This window comes from Myxine glutinosa, chromosome 1 (assembly GCF_964187855.1).
Source record: "Myxine glutinosa chromosome 1, kmMyxGlut1.1, whole genome shotgun sequence".
Classification (NCBI taxonomy): domain Eukaryota; kingdom Metazoa; phylum Chordata; class Myxini; order Myxiniformes; family Myxinidae; genus Myxine; species Myxine glutinosa.
Window position 1 is genome coordinate 309,206,155 of NC_136261.1, and position 23,003 is coordinate 309,229,157.

A 23,003-nucleotide genomic window follows, 5' to 3' on the forward strand; every position below is an offset into this window, starting at 1 on the left:
AAATCAATTGAATGGACATGATATAGAAAGAAACACACCTTTCTATAAAAGGTCCCACAGTTGACAGTGCATGTCAGAGCAGAAACTTGACCATGAAGTCCGAGGAACTGTCCATAGAACTCCGAGATTACTTAGGCTTTAAGGGAGAGTGGCCAGACGGAAGCCACTCCTGAGAAAAAGGCACATGACAGCACACCTGGAGCTTGCAAAAAAAGGCACGTGAAAGACTCGGAACATGAGGCAAAAGATTCCGTGGTCTTGAGACAAAAAATGAACTCTTTGGCCTGATTTCAAAGCGCTATACATCTGGCAGAAACTGAGCACAGCTCATCACCCATCTAACACCATCCCTACCATGAAACATGGTGGTGGCAGCATCATGCTATGGGGATGCTTTTAGCGGCAGGGACTGGGAGACTTGTAATTATAGAGGGAACAATGAATGGAGCCAAACACAAGCAAACCCTCGAGAAAAACCTATTTCACAGGGCAAAACACCTTAGACTGCGACATTCCAATAGGACAATGACCCCAAGCATACAGCCAAAGCAACACTGGAATGACAAGAACGTGAAAGTCATTGAGTGACGCAGCCAAAGCCCAGACTTGAATCCCTTTGAGAATATGAGGAAAGACTTGAAGATTTCTGTTCAACAACACTCCCCATCAAACTTGATATACCTTGAGCAAATCTGCAAGGAAGAATGGGAGAAATTCCCCATATCCAGCTGTGCAAAGCTGATAGCCATACCCAAGAAGACTCAAAGCTGGAATAGCTGCCAATGGCACTTCAACTAAGTATCGACTCAGGAGACTGAATATTTATGTAAATTAGATATTTCTGTATTTCGTTTTTAATTATTTTGTAAAATTTTCTAAAAACATTTTCACTTCGTCATTATGGGGTATTTTGTGTAGATCGGTGACAACATTTTTTTAAATTTAATCTAATTAAAATTCAGGCTGCTACACAACAAAATGTGAATAAGTCAAGGGGTGTGAATACTTTCTGAAGGCACTGTATATTTACAAAGTATAACAATCAATGGAGGAAAAAAAACATCACAAGGGAAACAAATCCATCACAAATGGTCACACCCACACAGTGACTGATGACTTGTGTTTTTCTTTTTCATTCTGTAGGGAATAAACTAACCCATGCCCTAACACACATGCATGCATCACTGACCTGCACTGCTAATCTCCTGCAAATGTAAGCCGGTTTGACATTTTCGTTCAGCAGAAAATTCATTACACAACACTGTCCTCAGCACATGACTGTTTGACAACCTCTTGGAAATAGCAGGAATGGTTTGTGCAGTCGTGACATCAACATGGAAGTTGCCAGACGTTACCTCCACCACTCCACAAACTTTTTAAAATCTGACATTTTTTTCAATGTCATTCTTGAAAGATAGTGTGGGTTAACCATGTAAAATGAAGAACTAGTCTTGCTGGTGAAGGCTACTGCCCATCTGAGGCGCTGGACAGGTAGAACGAGAACGATATATACAAGACATTGATCGAGTTATGCTCACCGCCATGGGAAGCAAGAAGATGCACCATTTCAGCCGTTAGCCCTCTTTTGCTTCGATGAAGGGTTAACACTCGAAATGTCTGCTTCTCCTTGCTTCCTATGATGGTTAGCATACCTCAATGAACGTTTCGCTGATTCCATCCGTTGTCCCAGGTTAACCTTAAACCAACCTCGTGATTTTCTTTCCATTCTTGGAACAATCACAGAATTATGCACATTTTCCGCTTATTTATGGATTGAATACGACACTGAAATAACATTTTTAGACTTACAGCTATTCATAAAAGGGTAATTTAACATCCTTGACTCCTTGTGCAATCCAATTAAGCTATTCTCTTGAGGAAAAGCATTCACCAGCACAACACTTGGGTTATAAAACAGAGTTAATTCAATTTTCTATCACAAAGGCCATTGACAACTTCCAAAAGTCAAAATAAACCAGGTTCCAAACAGCCATAAATAATGTTTTTTTTCCATTCACCAACTTTCATTGTTGCCACCAAAGAAGAATACTACAACAAAGAGCCTATGTTTTATACAATGTCAATGAGCAATCTTTGTCATGTTGTTTGAAGTGCCCTTGGTGAGACTTGCATCCCAGAGCAATATATGGCATTAGTAAGGGATAGTGCTAATGATTACAATTCTGAGGAAATTCAGGGTCAGGAAGTTTATTCAAAATTCAGAAAACTGTTTTCCCTCAGTCATATGCAAGGCATGCCCAAATAACGCATTTGAAGGCTTAATTAGGCTTTTAAAGAATTACTAAAACATTGTTGCATATGACTAAATATAGAGAATACCAATTTGAGAGAATTTGGAATAAGAAAGACAATGGAAATGCAAACGGCAGCTCCACGTAAACACCCATACAAATACTCTCTCCCATTATGAAGCTGACTGATCAAAGGAAGCCAATTTGATTTCAAATGTTTTACGCTCCAATTTTTGTAGTCGGATTTTAATTTTATTTGCCGAGATAAGCAAGGGATACTTTGGCACACAAAAAAAAGACAAATAACCGTGGGCTCGGAATATTTATATTTTTGAAACAAAAACCAATGGAGAGATAAAAGGATATTTTGATATCAAGTTTGAGAACAAAGTACTATGCTTTCTTTCACTATACTCATTTCACCAATCTGGCCTACACATTCTCATAGATCCCTTGTACATATCCAATTAATTGTGAAATTGTACCACAATATACATGCAGTATACTTGGTAGAGCGCATACCTCAACCAGGCTGAACAGTTTACATTTTGTAGCCCATATGCCGTATCTGCATCCGGAACTTAACCAAAATATAATTGCCTTGTTCTTGACACCAAACACTCATCCACCAAGTTTTGTCATAACCCAACCACAACTTTTTGAAATATTGTGCTATATATAGTTTTTGGCCCTATCTATCAATTGTGAAGAATGACTTCAAAAATTCTAGTATCCGGATTCGGATCTTCACCAAAATCAAAACAATTTGTCCTTGTCACACTTTCAACCTGTCCACCAAGTTTTATCCATATCCGATAACTTTTTGAGATACCCCGTTCACAAGCAGACAAACGGGTGAAAACATAACCTCCGTCCACTTTCCATGGCGGAAGTAATAACGGCATAAACAAATGCTGTATTCCCTACTGATGTCTTCTATTATAAAAACCTGGGCTCACTCTCACCCTAACCTTGGGGCTGACCAAACAACAAAGCTCACCTCCAAAGACAGCTGCAGAATGGAAATCCTCTGTCATTCGAAGTCATTCCTTGACAAATTGTAGCTACTCACAGCCTACCAGATCTTTGTTCGTAGCTCAATGGAGTACTGCTCTCTCCTATGGAGTGGTGACCCAGCATCACATATACAGAGTGTTCAAAAAAGACCTGGACACTTTGGTTGTTGATACATTTAGTACCACAAATGATACAATGATACCCTTTGTTTTATATGATACAGAAACTCAGTCTTCTTTATTTTCAGGTCTGGTGGTTTAATCTAAAATAAAATGGCAACTCCACAGGAGAAAGTTCAGTGCGTCGAATGGTTCATCGAGACGAGATCCGACACGCAAGTTCAGTGTAATTCCGGTACAATGTATGAAAGGAACCCGCCATCGCGGACGAGTATCAGAGAGTGGTACAAGGGGTTTAAGGAGACAGTTGTCAGAATAGACTGTGGGCCAAAATCGCTAGGCTGTCCTCTCAATGCAAAATTTTTTTAGGCAACCCAATTTTCACACCAGATGTACTTTATGATGTTGAGATTAAGAATCACTAATGTTCCCGCGTTTCTATTTGCACATTAACGAGAGAACAACCACCGAAAAACTGTGCTCAGCTGACATCACTGTGGCGAGCAGCCAATCAATAGCGCCATGCATCGGCTGACACCCGTCTCCTGCTTCCTCAATCCAATATGGTGGCCTCCACGGGGTGTTTGGTCATTGTGCAGGCTGAAAATTGCCCTATTATACTGATTTCTGATGTCAATTTCCAAACAATTTGCCAATTTGTTGGGAAAGGTTGGGAAAACAAATGATGAGGAGCGAAACATTGCCATTGAATTCACTGCTGGAATCAAAGATTCCACTCAGAAACCTGATCTCGGATACCATCGGAAATGTTATGCGAGGTAAGCAAATTATTTCACCCAATCTCGGACAACATGCCTTCGCTGGGTGACAGTGCAAGTGCCTTCAAAGGAAAGGGAAAACTAAAGGCATTGCGTCTACTGTAGAAGTCTCGGCAGCCGTACAGATATTCAGGCAGCTTGGCATTGACTGGATTCCATGTGATCACATTTTCTTTGGTCTGGAAGAGTTTGTTTGCCATCTCCACAATCAGCCACAATACCTTGATGTAAATGAAGCTCGTTACAATCGGTTCACGATAAAAAGTTTAATTGATGAAGCTCTCCCAGCAGACATTGCCCGTGACAGCATGCCTTACGAGCCACTTATCAATGTGCGATTTATCGTCAATGTCTTGACACCTCAATCAGTGCCTCAAGTCCAGTGAATCATGGATGCAAGAAGGACAATGAATGCCTCACAATACACTGGATGTGCAACGCTCCGGCCCCTCCGAGTGTACTCCAGAACGTGCATCGTAAATGCTACCAGAGTAAATGAAAATGCACACCCCCTGCGTCAGAGATGGCCTCTCTTGCACCGACCTTTGCGGGTGCAGTGATTGGTGCAATAGTCAAGAACACATGACCATTGACCAGTGATGATGACAATGATCCTGGAGACAAAGCCATCAATGAGGATCGATTAGATTCGTTTTCTGACATTATTAATTTTGTGATACATTTGGGTCAAATTCGAGATTCGGCTGTGAAAAATGTAGAATAGTTACGTGTACTAATTAGTGAAGATGACATAATCACTAATTTGTGTGTATCACATTTGAATTGCAGCATGGTATCTTTGCATTTTCCATGTTTCATTTCCACGCTATGTCTGTGTATTTGCCGCCATAACTGTTCAATTTCATGTGGAAATATTGTATTATGACAAATTTGATGCAAATCTGATTATGTCATAAATAATTAACATGCATCGTAATAACTGGGAACAATCCACTTTTGTATTCTGCATTGTCAAATTATAATTTTTTGCATTCCCTTGGTTTGCCTCACTCCAAAATGTTTAAGATTGACTTTAGTGGATAATTTTTTTTAATATTCAAATTTTATTATGTCATAACTAATTGATGTGCATCACAATCAATTGGAACATTGAATTATTGTATTCCTCATACTTGATGTATGTAAAGTTGATGCCTCCCATGTGAAAATTTAGCATTAAACATCCAATATTGATTGATTCCACATATTGACTAGACATATGCAAAATTGATGATGTCATAGAAAAATAGAACGCCACTCAGTAGAGCGCATACTCCCGCCGTGGGTGGCCGCTGCTGAGCCCCATCTTCCAATGGTAAAAAATCCTTCAAAAAAATTCCTGGATCTGGAATAATATCCTGAGCTTCACCAAAAACTAATCAATTCTTCCTTATCCCAAGGGCAATCACCCCCACCAACTTTCATCCAAATCCGTTCAGAACTTTTCCAGATATCTTGTTCACAAACACACGAACACACACGGACTGACATGATTGAATGCATTACTCCCTGGCGGGAGTAATGATCGTGCAACCCAATAAGCGGGAACATTCGATTTATGGAATCTACGCACTCAAATTATGAGTAAAAAAAAAAAAAAAAATTCCCAGTTTGCCTAAAAAGGTTTGCATGGAAATCATATTAAAACCTCTCTGAGATTTTGGCCCACTGTCTAGAAACAGAAAAGTCCTGGTTGATCAAGCACAAGTGCAACAGGCATTGAACGAGTGAGTGAATCATTTCAACAAAGTCCCAGAAAATAAATCTGATGGGCATCCAGAGAACTTGAACTACCAACCACCACTGTACACAGGATTTTTGCAAAAAAGACTGAAGCTTTATGCCTATATATTATTATTATTATTAATGCCTTAATGCAGATTCTGCAGGAACTCAAACCAAATGACAAAACCAAATGCAAGGCTTTTGCCTTGGAAATGCTCAGTCGCATAGAGGATGACGAAGATTACCTGAAAAAGGTAATATTCAGAGACGAGGCTTGTTTTCATGTATCAGGGAAGGTCAACCGGCACAATATGAGTATATGAGGCTCTGAAAAACGCCACGTGGTCATTGAACACATAAGCGACAGTCCATGATCCTGGAGACATGGAGTCAATGTGAGGTGTGGCCTTCCCCCTGACCGCTTGGTGGTTCCATTTTTCGTTGCAGAGGATAAAGTGATGTCAACAATTTACATGAACATGTTGGAAGATTGCCTTCCCACAGATTGAAGACCTGCAACCAGATATCATTTTTCAACAGGATGGCTCAAACGACTAAGGCCCAATGAGCAATGAGGTGGAGCGCCAATGGAAAATTTCCAGGTCACTGGATTGGCCGAGACAGACAAACCGCCTGGCCCCCACGATCACCAGGCATAACTCATCCTCCCCACCCCTGGTTTTTTTCTGTGGGGGGTTTGTCAAATATGTTGTCTACAACACCAAGGTTGCAAACCTGCAGAATCTTCATTTTTGGATCACAGCTGCATGCGCAATGGTGGACGCACTAGCGTAGCGAAGAGGCAAAGGGGGGGGGAGGGGGGGGGAGGGCGGGCGAAAGGGGCGGTCGCACCGAGCGGCATTTTTGGGGAGCCACAAATTTGTTATTTTGCATCTATCATTATCGATACTTCGTACCATTTTGCCGTGGCGCATGAAAGCGCAAGCGAAGGGATGAGTTAAACTGTGCAAATTAGAGTCCCTGTATAGAGAGAGTTACGACAACCCGGAATTAGAAGCCATTTTGTTTCAATTGTTTGCGCCACGCACTACCACTAGTGCACTGCCCGCTAGTGTGTATACATTGTGCGTAACCTAGTACAAAATTTGAGTGCCTACATTGTGTAATTTGTGATTTGCACCGTGCCCCTCGCTTTTGATATGATTTTCTCTTAGTCCAAGATAAGAATCGGATTTTGTTTGTTGCAATAATCTTTGTTCAGAAATGTAGTTTTATGTGGGGAGGAGAGGGAGGAGAGGGGGGAAAAGGAATAAAAGGGAAAGAGGGGACAGGAAGTGCCTATCATTTTCTGGACTACCTTGCTCTCTTGCGTCTTACTTTCTTGACTAGCATGCATGCACACAAAGCCGACAATGCGAACATTTTCAAATCTCTGTTAAAGACTCATTTATTTGAAAATGCCTACATCTGATTATATCTCTTTGGTTTTCTTCTTGTATAATTTGTATTTGTATATTCATCTCGTTGGCTTTCTTCTCTTTTCTAAGCGCTTAGAGGCTCCTGCAATTTACGCTATATAAACTCCTATTATTATAACAAGATTGCCTTAAAACCATCTTGACAAATGACAGAAATGTTGATTTTAAATATGAAAATTAAAAAGTAATTTAACTTTTCATGTAGGCGCACCGGGAGAAATACATATGCACAATTAAATTGTAATTATATAAAAGGCCCAGAAATTGTAATCCAGACTTGCAATGGAAGAGTATGCATGTAAAACATACCCGTTTTTCATAGCAATGTACAATTATTAGTTGTATGGTGTACATCTAAACTATTCCAAATTACATACATGTACATAATAATAATAATAATAACAGTATTTATATAGCGCCTTAGCATGAAATGAACAAAGCGCTTCACAACATATCTTGAAGACTACAACTTACATTACACAATCTTAGAAGAATACGACTTAAAGCTACTTTTCAAAAAATACAATTAAGTTACTTTGGAAATAAATGTGTTTTGAGTTTTGATTTGAAAGTTTTTATGTTGTGTGAGGTCCGAATAGTTATAGGTAGTTTGTTCCAGAGGGCAGGCACTGTGTTGCAAAAGGCTTTGTCCCCGTATGGCATATGAGTTCTATTAGACAAGGAGAGTCTTATCAGCGTGTGATCTTAAGAATTTGGCGTCATTAGAATGAGTGTCAGTATTAAAGACAATACTCACATTATTAAGTATTATTAAAGACAACAAACAAAGCCAGACAATAAAATAGAGCGTTCCTCGTATGTATTCAATGCAAGGTCAGAAACACACGAAGATCGGACAGGAAACAACATGGCGTCCACAGACCACGTGACCATTTTTTTTCGGACTCATGTCGCAACTCTCTCTATACAGGGACTCTAATGCAAATAACCCCGCCCTTCGTTTGCGTTGCAGCCAACGATATCCCGGAGAGAGGAGGCAGGCAAATGGAGCACGTGGCATGCCAGGAAACTAAGCTGACGGGAAACTAAGCTGACGTACTTGTTCGCCATTCACCCCTCATTAGTACAGGTGGGAAAAGGATACGAACAAAAAAGCAGAATTTATTCACACAATTTTTAAAGGTTGAAAATGAATTTTCTTTATTTTCTTTGAAACCCTGTCAGATAAAACACTATCATCTATTTATTACGTCAGCAAAAATGGTAGAATTCCCCTTTAGAAGACCTGGGGGGGGGGGGGGTGGGGGGTTGATGCGACATGGCGCATCACGGAGGGGAGAAGCCACATGACCTCAGGGTCTTGCTGCTGATCGCCATCTTAGCAAAATCTTGAGAAGTCGAACTTGTAAAAGTACCCTTCCCCCCAGTGTCAGGATTCTCTTGTGATCGATGTTATCATAATCGCGGAGCTTTTCGTACTCTATGCTTCCCTCTTTTCAGGGTTAGCATACTTAGGTTGCTTCTGCAGCAGTTTTTCTTCTCTTTTTAGCTTACCTGGAACGAAGTTCAGGGGAGCTTATGCGATGGAGGTCTGTCTGTCTATCTGTCCGTCTGTGGACGTCCGTCCGTGAAACAGACGGAAACTCAGGATGGCTAGTCCGTAAACACTTGAAACTTCTCCGAAACCACTGATGGGATTGTGACTAAATGTGGCACAAATGATATTTGTTGTGTTGTGACAAGTTTGTTCAAGGCATTAAAAAATCGGGGTCTAAGGGGGTTTACGTAGGGGGGGGGGGGGGTCAAAGTGGGTCGAAGTTCTACCCCCCCGCCACCCCCCCCCCCCCCCCCCCCACCAAAAAAAAAAAAACAGATATTTGCTTTGTTCTCTGAAAATACACACACTATTTCGATGAAACTTCACCACAACCTTCATCATCCGTGATGTCGCAATGTTTGTTCAAGGCATTGTAAAAATTGGGGTTTGAGGAGGTACACGTGGTGGGGGAGGAGTTGCCCCCCAAAATAGGTATTTGTTTGTTTGTTTAAAGTCTTATGATTATGTATGATTAGTATGATTCCACATGCTGCCCTGTCTCCTAGCAACCATTGAAATTTGTTTAAAATACCTTTATTCAGTGCAATATAATATGTTTATTCTACCAGGTGAGCGCCAGGGGTATTGTCACTATGTTTTTCTTCTCCTAACGCGAGGGCATGGATGTGACATTGTATTTATGCTTTTGGAATACTTCCGGCATCTTATTGAATAAGTTGGGCCAATTTTTATTCAATTTATCAAAGATTCTTTTTTTTTTAAACATAATTTCCACAATTTTTTGAAAACAAAACAAAGGCAGAAAACAAAACTTGAACTGTTTACTTGCAAATGTACTGTACGTAATTTGATTTGTAATAAAGTTATTTCATTGGGCTTTGTGTTTAATTCAGCATGTGAGTTGCGAGGGGGTAGCAATTTGACATCTCGCCCCGAGGGTCATTTTTCCTCGATACGCCACTGGGTGGTACACAAACATGCGGAGTTAAACATGGCAAGGACTGGTTTACCGACTTGATGTCCTGCGCGTGACAAATGGAGCTCACATTGAAGTGTATTGATGGTGTGCACAAAACTTTGAGTTTCTATATCATATCAACATATCAACAAGGGTATCGTTATATCATTTGTGGTTCTAAATGTATTAACAACTCCATCTCCAGGATTCTGTGGAATGAAAATCTCACCATTGTTGAGATCTCCTGCAATGAGGCCAAAACAAAAGGTCTATTGCTCTCACATCAGATAAATTAATTATCCTGATTGTTCTGCTTTCTTCCACTCTTGCTTCCTCTGCTCTCCCAGCCCTCCAATCCTCCTTCCCCACAAGACTTCAACCAGTTGGTGCACCATCACACCACCCCCCATCTTTTATACCCCCATTAAATAACATAACACAATCCTCTTACAAATAGGTTACAGTGTTTTCTTTTTCTGTCTGTCTGTCTGTCTGTCTCTCTGTCTCTCTCTCTGTCTCTCTCCGTGTCTCTCTCTCTCTCTTGTATATATATATATATATATATATATCTATATATATAAAGCAGTAAAGTATGTTTGTTTGTTTGTTTGTCCTCTTATAACTCAAGAACTACTCATCGCAGAGAAAAACCAAAGGCATATTCGGAATCAGTACGTCTCAGAGCAACTACAGCACACCTTAAATTTTAAAAACTTCGGGTTTTAAAATTAGCGTATTAGCGCAGAAGCGCTAGCAGAAGAGGGAGGGAATCGAAACATGGGCCACTGTACGTTCGTTTAATACGTACGCGCTTGGATGGGCGGGGCGTATGGCGTTCATGAAATGGTCGAATGCGGAAGTGCTTGAAGCCGTTGCGAGCGAATCGCACGATCTCTTATCATGGTCCAGAAGATCATAGAGACGTGCAGCTTCCAGCATTACGAGATATGATCGAGACCTAACTTTTGAGACCAGTCCCAGCCTTCTATGCCCCGTGGTTGGTTCAGACGACCCTGACAAAGGACGTGTTGGGTTTTATCGCGAGCCGATTCGAGCGCCGACGTGCCGGCGAACAAAACCATTCATATCTTTTTAACGCGTGGTTCGATTTTTACAACATAAACTTTTTTTTGAAGGGCTGAACCGTGCGCTCACAACGATACCGAGTTTGACCCTGGGAGAGCCGTTTTGCGCCGGCAAAGGCGCCTTGTTTTCCGTGATGACCATGTCGTGCTGCATAGATTACCATAAATTATAAATTTATGTACCCTTCTCCTCTTCTCCCCCCTCCGTCCCCATCCCCCCCTCCCCCCTCCACCTCCCCCTTCCCCCCCCTCCTCTTCCCCCCCTCCTCCCTCCCCCCCGTTCCCCTCCCCCTCCTCTTCCCCCTCCCCCTCCTCCTCCCCCGCCAATGCCGGGTACTTCTGCTAGTGTGTGTGCGTGTGTGATATATATATATATATATACATATATACATATATACACAAAGAATTAAGTTAAGCACCCCCCCCCCCCCCCCGTTTTTTTACAACCTCGCACATTACAAGTTTGTTGTCGTCAAAACAGTGTAATATACCCATGATATTGCTATATTTTCTGGAGAAGTGATATTATGGTCACATAAAAACATAACAATCATGCCGTTTTCAATATTTTATTCTGAATAATTTAAGGTGAAATTTTTTGGGAATTTTAGGCATATTTTCACCTCAATTTAAGTATGGAGCTATAGGTCCCATCACGGACAGTGTGGATGACGTTTATGTTTTCTAACGTACAGTCATTGTTCTGAGAAGACCTCTAGCGATCTTTGCGTCAATAACGTGTGTAGGACCCACGTGATCGGATCACTGACTCAACCAATCACTTTTTTTCACTTTGATCACTCAATTTCATCAATGGATAATTGCTAATGTCATACCAATCATTATTTGATCTCACATACCTTAGAATATATGCCAATGTATACATATACACAAAGAATATATATTAGGGGGTGCTTACCTTAATTCGTTGTGTAGGGGTGCTTAACTTAATTCTTTGTGTATATATATATATATATATATATATATATATATATATATATATATATATATATATATATATATATATATATATATATATATATATATATATATATATATATATATATATACAGTGAAACCTTGACTTACGAGTTTAATTCGTTCTGTGACCGAGCTCGTAACTCAATTTGCTCGTTTCTCAAATTAAATTTCCCCATTAAAAGGCATTGAAATGCTATTAATCTGTTCCAGCCCCCAAAAAACCACACCAATTTTTTTTGTTACGTGTTTTTAAATAAGAAAAATGTACTTTATAAATAACAAATAATGTATAAACAAGCACGACCTCGTATATACTGTTCATAATAAAAGAGAATGTTGTAGCGACCCATGGGTCCCCCAAGCAAGACCGGCATCAGAATCTCCTTGCTCCAGCCGGTGACGTCACCGGCGGGGATCCCCGGCGCCAGAGTGGCTGGTCACGTGACCGCCAAAGCGTCCCGCGCGTGCGGGTATAATGAGCTACACTTGTGGATCATGTCACCACGAAGCACGCCTCGCTTGAGAGGCGTGGCTTTCGGTTTCGGTTTGGGTTTTTGGTTTTGCTTTATAAGGCAGCCCGATAAACGGGCTTTTTAGTGTTCCCGAGTTGGTTTTATGAATAAACATCTTCTCGGACGGGTTTGGTTTGTGCCTTGCCATCCTTTTATCCGTATTCTGCTGGAGTCCAGACTCCTTCAATGTAAAGAAATAAACTGGTTTTATTAAGTGTTGTGGCGGACACGAAAGCACTGACGTGGTGACATCACCCCGCACACCAAGTGGGGGTGGGCCACGCCGGGGAGAGAGGCGTGGCCTCAGGATATAGACGGGGCGCGCAGCCTTGAGCAGCTTAGTGCTGCAGTTTGAATAAAGACTCTTGTATGAACCGCGTTGTCCGCTTGCTCCTTGCGTAAGCATTAGCGCGCGCAGCATCGCGCTACAGTGTATTTACCTTGAAGATCAGACGAAGATGCTGGCGGAGGTGGAGGAGATAACTTTTGCCCTTTTCGCCACACTTTCCTCGCTTTCACTTGCAGGGCGTTTCAATAAAAACCTGTCCAACGAGGTTTGTTTCTTCCTCCCTTTCAAAATGTTTCGAAAATTCTCCATCTCTTCATGGATAGAGGTCCGGAGCTTTGAAATAATCGTAACGCCCTTGGCTGGCGTTATAGCCTTTATCGACTCCTTCTGCTTCAAAATCGTACATATCGTAGAAGTACTACGATCGTACTGCCTCGCCAAGTCGACAACACGCACACCTCGCTCATGTTTTTCGACGATTGCGTGTTTTATATCCAAGCACATCATCCTCTTCTTCTTCTCAGTACTGCCCTTGGCACTCAATTTCTTAGGACCCATGGTTAAAACTAAGAAATTTTCCAAAATAACCAACATGCGAAAACAAAGCAGCAGCGATATACGGCAGAGATGCTTGCACGGCAAGATAACCACGTGACCGGAACCCACCTGGTGGCGGGTGGCGTAAGCTCGTAACTCAGATCTCGGCTCGCATCTCAAAGCAATAAACCGCCCGAGCGACGGCTCGTATCTCGGAAAACTCGTAAGTTGGTGCACTCGTAAGTCAAGGTTTCACTGTATATATATATATTATATATATATATATATATATATATATATATATATATATATATATATATATATATATATATATATATATAAATAAATATATATATATATAAATATATATATAAATATATATATATATAAATATAAATATATATAAATATAAATATAAATATATATAAATATATATATATATATTCCCGGTGTGTACCCTGGATAAGAATAGGTACACCGTATCCCTGCATGTCGTAAAAGACGACTAAGAGGGTTGGCGTCAGGAAGGGCATCCGGCCATAAAAACATTGCCTCAAAAAGGGAACCATGACAATTACAACTACATATGGGCAGGGTACAGCCCGAAGTGGAGATCGGTTTCTGATGTTTGGGACATGGAATGTAGGGACAATGACAGGGAGATCAGGAGAAGTGGTGGAAGTATTGGTCAGAAGAAGAGTGGACATATGTTGTGTGCAAGAGACGAGATGGAAGGGAAGTGGTGTGAGAATGGTGAAGGGTAGGCAGGGACAGAAATACAAGTTTGTGTGGCAAGGGTGCCTGGAGGGCGTGAATGGTGTTGGTGTCCTGTTTTCTGAGGAGTTTGTAGAGTGTGGTGAGTGTGACGAGAGTGAGTGATAGGTTGATGATGGTGAAAATGATGATTGGAAAGCTCTTGGTGAACGTCATCTCGGGATATGCTCCGCAGGTTGGTCGAAGCGATGAAGAAAAGGACAAGTTCTGGTGTGCGATAGAGAAGCTGATGGAAAACGTGAAAGATGAGGAAGTTGTTGTGGTAGGAGGAGACCTAAATGGACATGTGGGAAGGAGTATGGATGGTTTTGACGGAGTTCATGGGGGTTACGGATATGGTGTGAGAAATGGAGAAGGTGAAAGGATTTTGGAGTTTGCTGATGGAGCTGATTTGTTGATTTGTAATACTCAGTTCCAGAAAGAGGATAATAAGCTTGTTACATACACGTCAGGTGGGTCGACGACAACCGTTGACTACCTGATGGTGCGTAGGCGAGATAGGGGGCACCTCTGGGACACAAAGGTGATCCCGGGGGAGGAGGCTGTTTCACAGCACCACTTGGTTGTCTGCGACGTAAGGGTGAAAGGTGCAAGGAGAGCTCAGCGGGTGAAGTACCAACCGAGAATGAAGGTGTGGAGGTTGAAAGAGGTGACAGTAAGGGAGGCATTAAAAGAGAGGCTGAGTAGGGTCGAGGATGATGTGTTTGAGCTTGAAAGTGGTTGGATGTCAATGAAAGCTAGTCTGTTGGGAGCCGTTGGTGAGGTATGTGGATGGACAAAAGGACCACCGAGGCACTCGGAAACATGGTGGTGGGATGATGAAGTTGGAAAGACGATTGACGAGAAGAGGAAAAAGTTCAAGGAGTGTCAGAAGGCGAAGGGTACGGGAGCAGAAACAGCAGAGCATGAAAGTTATAAGGCAGCCAGGAAGGCTGCAAAGAAAGAGGTAGCAAAGCCGCAGGAGGCATGTAGGAAAATGTTCAGAGAACGCTTGGATTCGGAAGAGGGTCAGAAAGCAGTATTCAGGATTGCAAAGCAGATAGCGAAAGAGAGGTGTGATGTGATGGGGGTGAGTTGCTTGAAGGATGAAGTGGGACAAATCGTTGTCGACCCAGATGGAATTAAAGGAAGATGGAAAAGATATATGGAAATGCTATTGAATACAGAGAATGAATGGGATGGCAACATAGAGAGTGTCGTGAAAATCAAGCTCAGACACGACTTGACCTCTGGGTAGTTTTAATATCATTTAGATCTGAAGTACATCCTGTAAAAATACATTCATGCAACAGGCATTAAAAGCAGAGCATTTCATGAGCAATGGTCGATTCAATAAGGCAATGGTCCAATAGAGAGGACAGTCAGCGCAGCATTTAGGGGCGTACATACCATTCAAACTACAGGACTATGTCACATTGTCACAGTGAGTTCCGCTGGAGTGTCCGCGCGCCCCGGTTGTCCCGGGTCTTATAGACGCCCCTTTCGTAGCGAGCACACTCCTGGGTTCACCTTGGTATAATTTCACTACATTCTCCCCGCCGTTAGAACTATACTGCCGCTCGGCAGGTTGCAAGCAAGCATCAGCAATAAACGAATGGGTCACGTCAATCCACATCAGTCGGTCCACCCGTAGCGGTCGGGGCAGCGAACCTCCCTGCCAGTTCGTGTTCGGAATCTACCGGGCACGGCGTCCCCAAGCCCGGAGTCCCCCGCGTCGGAATAGCCGCCGGAGGTGGGAGTCGGAGGGGGCGCCCCTGCGCCTTCGGGCACGGGAGTGGGGAACGACGGGAGTAACAGTGGTAGTTCCATAGGGGAAGCTTCGATAGAGTCCATAGACTCGTAGACGGGTTCGTCGATATCCCTGTCGTCGTCCCCACATGGGGCGAGATGGCGTACGGAGACAGTAGACTCGCGGCCATCCACCGTTAACACGCGAGCATGCTCGGGATTAACCTGGAGGACCTGCACCTTGTCAACAAGGGGGTCGTACTTGCTAGCGCGAACCGCTCGTTTGAGATAGGCGGGCCCCGGTTCAGCGAGCCAGCTGGGTAAAGATTGGATACTGCCGGAGCTTCTAGGGTGGTGGAACAGTCGTTCGTGAGGAGTCTGGTTGGTGGCAGTACATAGGAGAGCCCGGATCGAGTTTAGAGCGGCAGGTAGTGACCACGCCCATTTATCGAGGCCTCGGCCGAGGGTCCGAAGGCTTAGCATAACGGCCCGCCATATAATCCCATTAAAGCGTTCGATCTGTCCATTCGCTTGGGGCCGGTACAGGGTGGTGTAGCTCGAAGCGACATTATGCTGGAGCAAGTAGCCCCTCACCTCCTGGGACAGGAACACCGCACCCCGATCGGTATGCACGTAGGCCGGATACCCGAACATAGAAAACAAATTCTGCAGGCACCGAATAACCGTGGCAGCCGACATATCCCCGCACGTGTAAGCAAAGGGGAATCGGGAATACTCATCGACGATAGTGAGCAGATAGCGAGAGTTGCTCGACATTGGCAGCGGCCCTTTGAAGTCCATCGCCAAGCGCTCCCACGGTCTAGTAGCCCTAACGAGTGTCCCCATAGGGGGGTTATAAAAACGCGGTTTGAGTTCCGCACAGATCGCGCAATCACGGCAGATGCGGCGGATGTCCTCAATCGAGTACGGCAGATTGCCCTCGCGCACAAAATGCGCGAAGCGCGTTACCCCGGGATGACACATAGTGCCGTGCAAAGTGCGCAGCCCCTCCAAAGTTACAACCCCCGCGCAAGTGGCCGGCCTCAATAAGGCGTCAGCGACCAGGTTATCCTTCCCCGGGCGGTATTTGATGGTGTAGCAGAAGTCGGCGAGTTCGATACGCCAACGGGTGATTTTCTCATTCTTAATGCGCTGAGCATGTAAGGTGTCGTACATAAACGCAACACTCTGTTGGTCCGTGACGATTTGGAAACTCCGCCCAAGCAGATACGGCCGCCATCGCCGAATTGATTCGACGATCGCGTACGCTTCCTTTTCGACAGACGAATGCCTCCGCTCGGCGGAGGTGAGAGTCCGCGAGAAGAAAGCCACAGGGCGGCCTCCTTGGGAGAGAGTCGCCGCTATCGCATGATCCGAGGCATCACTCTCCAAAACGAAAGAGGCACTTTCGTCAATCGTCGCGACAGCGGCGCCAGCGATGTCGACTTTAAGGCCCTCGAAGGCCGCCAGGGCGGCCGGGCCCATGGGGAAAGTGTCGCAGGCCATGAGGGGGCGGAGCTTCGCGGAGAAATTTTGCACCCACTTTGAGTAGTGGGCGAACAGCCCTAGAGCGCGTTTCAGCGAAGCCCGATCGCTAGGCGGAGCCATATCGAGCAAAGGGCGCAGACGCTCCTTATCCGGAGAGACGGAGCCATGGGTCACGGTGTACCCCAAAAGGTCTACCGTGCGTAGAGAGTATTGACACTTAGCCGCATTCATGGTTAGGCGATATTTCCGCGCGACCTCGAGGAAGCGTTTCAGATTAGCGTCGTGATGCTCCTGGTCATACCCACAAACCGTAAGATTGTCCAGATAGACAAAGACATCGGTCAAATTCTCCTTCGCAACGAGGTCATCCATAGCTCTCTGAAAACAAGCGACGCCGTTCGTTACCCCAAAGGGAAGTCTCGTGAACTGGTACAACCGCTGACCCGATTCAAAGGCTGTAAAGACGCGATCAGCCCTAGAGATGGGGACTTGATGATACGCACTACGCAGATCGAGAGTGCTATAAACGGAATACAGGGCCACCTGGCGTACCAGGGCGTACCAGGGCGTCCATCCCCGGTAAGGGGTAGGCATCCAGCTGTGTAAAACGATTAATCGTCTGCGAATAGTCGATTACCATGTGCCGGCGGTGGGCCTCACTCCGCACTACTAAGACTTGGGCCCGCCACGGTGACCTACTGTGTTCTATGATACCATCCTTTAAGAGCAGGGCCGTTTCTTCCGCAATGAATTGCGCGTCCGCGCGAGAGTAGTGCAGCGATTTGACGGCTACAGTGGTACAATCAGTGGTCAGGTTGGGGAACAGTGAGAGTGGCTCCATGTCCATTTGAGCGAGGGCGCACACAGCGAGCGTGTCTGGCCCTCCGAAGTCTATTTCCAAACGTCCATGCCGCTTAAGGAAATCAAGTCCTAACAGAACGTCAGCGCATAAGGCCGGTAAGACCATGAGATACACGTCCGGGAATGTGCGTCCCTTTATCACAAGTTTCAATCGACACGCCCCTTTTGTGCTCAACCGAAGTCCCTGAGAGGCCATGAAGATCCGGCGGGTTGTCCCGAGAACCGGCCACCCATGTTGATGCACGAGTCGCTGATCGATAAAACTATCCGTGGACCCCGTGTCAATCAAAGCTTGCGCAAAAACGCCCGCGACCGTGAGCGGAATGATGGCCTGCGCAAGGCCGGCAGACCCGGCAGGTATAGTACCAGCCGGGCGAGAAGATCGCGCCTCGCGGGTGGATCCCACGCCGGCTGCAATCCTTCGGGCAGCGTCGGCAGGTTGGGCCTCAGCAGGAGCATTGAAGTCAGTTGGCTCATCAGCAGTTTCATTTGCCAGAGTGGGTGTGTGTTGGTCGTAAGAGCAGCCGCCAGATGGCGCTCGAGCCACGTGAGAAAGATCTCTGCCGTCTGCAGATCCATATGCCAAAGTGGGTGCATGTAATTCGTAAGAGCCGCCGCCAGAGGGCGCTCGCGTCACGTTAGAAAGATCTCTGCCGTCTGCAGATTCATATGCCAAAGTGGGTGCATGTAATTCGTAAAAGCTGCCGTCAGATGGGGCTCGAGTCACGTGCTGCGTTTGCCGCACTTCGAGAGGAGTTTCCAAAGCAAGAGCATGTCGCTTGTTTGAAGTAGGCGTTCGAACGCCAGTCAAGGTCGGTCGCGCTGTGGCCGGTCGCGTTCGCGCCATTTGTTTCGGCGGCCCGGTGTATCTCACCAAGGTCGGGCGTGTAGCCAGAGGCCCGCGAGAAGGAGAGCGGCTCTTCAAAGCCGAGTGAGGCGCCCCGTCCGGCGCTCGATCCGTTGGCTCCGCGATGAGCCCATTCAAGGTCGCGCGGGGACGCGTGCCCCGAGCGGCCTTCCTGCAGACCTTTGCAAAATGGCCCTTGGTGGAGCACAGGTGGCATGTCGCCTCCCGGGCCGGGCATTCAGAGCGAGGGTGTTGCCGATTCCCACAAAAATAACATTTTGCATACCGGTCAGGCCGTGGCCGGGCAGCGGCGGCAGCAGTGAGGCCGGAAGCGGCATCCGCTTCAGGAGCTTCCAGTGACTCGGCCGTAGTGGTCGGGTCCCCCTCCGTATCCTCGGCGGTAGCCCTCTCCGGTCGCGCGAGTTGCGAGGTCCCCGCCACGACTCGTGGGTGATCATATGCGGTCAATTGTTCTCGGGCATCTGTGTATACGCGTGCCAGCCGTAGTGCTTCTGTAAATGTCAGATCCGCGACCTCCAAGAGTCGGAGCCGCAAGACGCCAGAACTAATTCCGGAGATGAATGAATCTCGGAGCAAATCGTCCTGCACTTGCTCGTGGGTCCGGACGTCCTGCACGCAGTCTGCCAACAGGTAGCGCAACTCCTGCGTGAAGCGATCGATCGATTCAGATGGTTGCTGTCGCCGCTGAGAGAGTTGATGCCGGCCGTGCACAGCGCTCCGTGTCTTTACGTAGAGGCGCTTCAGCTCGGCTAGAGCCGTAGCGTACGTCCCAAATCGAGAAATGTTCCGGAAAACGGTGTGATAGACTTTCGACTGTAACACGGACAGCTTTATCGCAGCGGTGGGCTCTGTCTCGTGAGCAGCAAAGTAATTCTCCAGCGTGTTGAGCCAGTGAGCGAACTCCGATGCAGATCCCTCAGCTTGAGGGTCGGCTCCGAGGATCGGTACCACGATCATCTTGTGGTCAGCCATTCCGGCGATCTAAATGATATTAAATGTCGTGAAAATCAAGCTCAGACACGACTTGACCTCTGGGTAGGTTTAATATCATTTAGATCTGAAGTACATCCTGTAAAAATACATTCATGCAACAGGCATTAAAAGCAGAGTATTTCATGAGCAATGGTCGATTCAATAAGGCAATGGTCCAATAGAGAGGACAGTCAGCGCAGCATTTAGGGGCGTACATACCATTCAAACTACAGGACTATGTCACAGTGAGTTCCGCTGGAGTGTCCGCGTGCCCCGGTTGTCCCGGGTCTTATAGACGCCCCTTTCGTAGCGAGCACACTCCTGGGTTCACCTTGGTATAATTTCACTACAGAGAGTAACCCTGTTTTAGGACCGGCAGAGAAGATAACTGAGAAGGAAGTTGAGGAAGCGATAAAAGCAATGAAGGGTAGAAAAGCGGGAGGGCCGACGGGAGTTGTGGGAGATATGTTGAGGGCAGCAGGAAGTTGGGGTGTAAAGAGAATGACAGAGATCTGTAATCTGGTGGTGAAAGAAGGCCGCATTCCAATGGATTGGGAACTGAGTACCCTCATCCCTCTATACAAGGGGAAAGGTGACCCTCTGGAGTGTGGCTCGTACCGAGCGATAAAGTTATTGGAGCATGGAATGAAGGTATTGGAAAGGGTGTTGGAGAGGAGGATAAGGAAGAAAGTGAAGATCGACGAAATGCAGTTTGGATTCATGCCAGGAAGAGGAACGACAGACGCGCTTTTCATTGTGAGGCAGTTGCAGGAGAAGCACATGGAGAAGAGGAAGAAGTTGTTTCTTGGGTTTGTTGATCTGGAGAAAGCATTCGATAGGGTACCACGCAAAGTATTGACATGGGCATTGAGGAAGTTAGGAGTGGAGGAATGGTTGATCAGAGTAGTAATGGCAATGTACAAAAGAGCGCGCACAGCTGTAAGGACGAAGGACGGGAACAGTGGTGAGTTTGAGGTGAAGGTGGGAGTGCATCAGGGGTCGGTACTAAGTCCACTATTATTTGTAGCTGTGATGGAGGTGCTGGCTCAGAACGTAAAGGAGGGGTTACCGTGGGAGTTGTTGTATGCAGATGATCTGGTGTTGATTGCGGAAAGTATGGATGGACTGAAGGAAAAGATGAACACGTGGAAGGAATGTATGGAGACAAAAGGTCTAAAGGTGAATATCGGAAAGACGAAGGTGATGGCAAGTGGTAAAGCATGTGGTGAGGTGGAAAGAACTGGGAAGTGGCCCTGTGCTGTGTGTAGGAAGGGTGTCGGAGTGAACTCCATTCAATGTACAATGTGCGCTTAGTGGGTTCATCAAAAACGTAGTGGTCTGAGAGGGTCATTAACCAGTGTGGCAGCTACATTCAAATGTAAGGTGTGCACAGAGGGAGCTGCAGATGGAGGAAATGTTGAGTTGGATCTTGGAGACGGCGTGAAGCTGGAAGGTGTGAAAACATTTTGCTACCTCGGAGACATGCTGAATGGAGAAGGTGGATCAGACTCGGCAACGGTTGCTCGAGTGAGATATGCATGGAAGAAGTTTCGGGAACTGAGTGGCATGCTGATGATGAGGGGAGTGTCATTGAAGCTGAAGGGAAAGGTGTATGCTGCATGTGTGAGAAGTGTTATGATTTATGGGAGCGAGACATGGGTAATGAACGTAGAGCAGCAACGAAGGTTGGAAAGGGTGGAAATGCGAATGGTTCGGTGGATGTGTGGAGTATCGTTGAGAGAGAGGAAGACAAATGATGAATTGCGAAAGATGATGGGAATAGAGCCTGTGATTGATGCTGTGAAGAGGAACAGGTTGAGATGGTTTGGTCATGTGTTGAGGAAGGATGAAAGTGACTGGTTGAGAAGAGTGATGGAAATGCATTAGAAGGAAGTAGAGGACGGGGAAGACCGAGAAAGACTTGGCTAAAGATGGTGGAAGAAGAAATGCGGGCGAGGGGGTTAACAAGGAGAGATGCAGAAAATAGGGCAAAATGGAGAAGATTGTCATGGGGACCGCAAGGCTAACCCCCACTCTAGCAGGGAAAATGGCCTTTAAAATGCATGTTGTGTGTATGTTGTGTGTGTGTGTGTGTGTATGTATATATATATATATATATATATATATATATATATATATATATATATATATATATTCATTGCCTCGGTTAGTGCCCAACTGTTGCCCCATGACCCCCAATATAAGTTACTTTGCCTTCTTACCCTGTCACCAACCTCTGCCATCAAAGCATTGATCTTGGATAGAACCCCCTTCCTTTCAACCCTTCCTCCCCCCAAAAAAGCAGCACTTATTCAGACACCAAGTATAATATTCCGTTAAGTCGAGAGACAATCACAACACGATTTACTTTCCAAGCATCCTTTGAAAATCAGGGAATTAGTCAGGTTCACTATGTCAATAAATTATATTTCGTTCAAAATCATGGTAGATTAGCAAACCTATACATTTTTGGAAAGGTTATAGCATAAGGAATCTGAAAATCAATGTTTACATTTGCGGTGTTTACATTTGCGGATTTTCAAAATGGCCGCCATAAAAATACATATTTTGCTCTATTTCTGCCTCTAATTACCCTAAAAACTTTTTAAAATATACTAAACCTATATTTTCAGGGACAAGGAATCCAATGAAAGTATCAAATTAGTGCTATGGGGAATGGTAAGACACGAATCAAAGGTTTTGAATTGCAAAATACTGTCTTTATATTCACGGTAAGTTGCATAATAAAATACATGTTATCATTTTGTACAGGCAGTTAATAACATCAAAATGTGTCACAATAATTCAAAATAGGTGTGAGGAATTCAAAATAACATCAAAATGTGTCACAATAATAATGTAAAATAAATATATTAATGGAATTTTTTTTGTATCAATGGCTGCTCCCTGGATGCATATTTCCTGAAAAAAGAAAGAACTGTTACAGTCAGAAGTCTGATTATGTCACCAATGGATTCCTTGTACCTGAAAACATAGGCTTAGTATATATTTTTTAAAGTTTTTAGGGTAATTGGAGGCAGAAATAGAGCAAAATATGTATTTTTATGGTGGCCATTTTGAAAATCCGCAAATGTAAACA

General features: G+C 44.8%; 1 protein-coding gene across 8 annotated transcripts in view; it reads right to left on the reverse strand.

Annotated features, from left to right (window-relative positions):
- Positions 1-23,003, reverse strand: part of LOC137439901 (plasma membrane calcium-transporting ATPase 3) — a 480,661-nt gene that overhangs the window by 250,551 nt on the left and 207,107 nt on the right. The gene's annotated exons all lie outside the window — the stretch shown is intronic.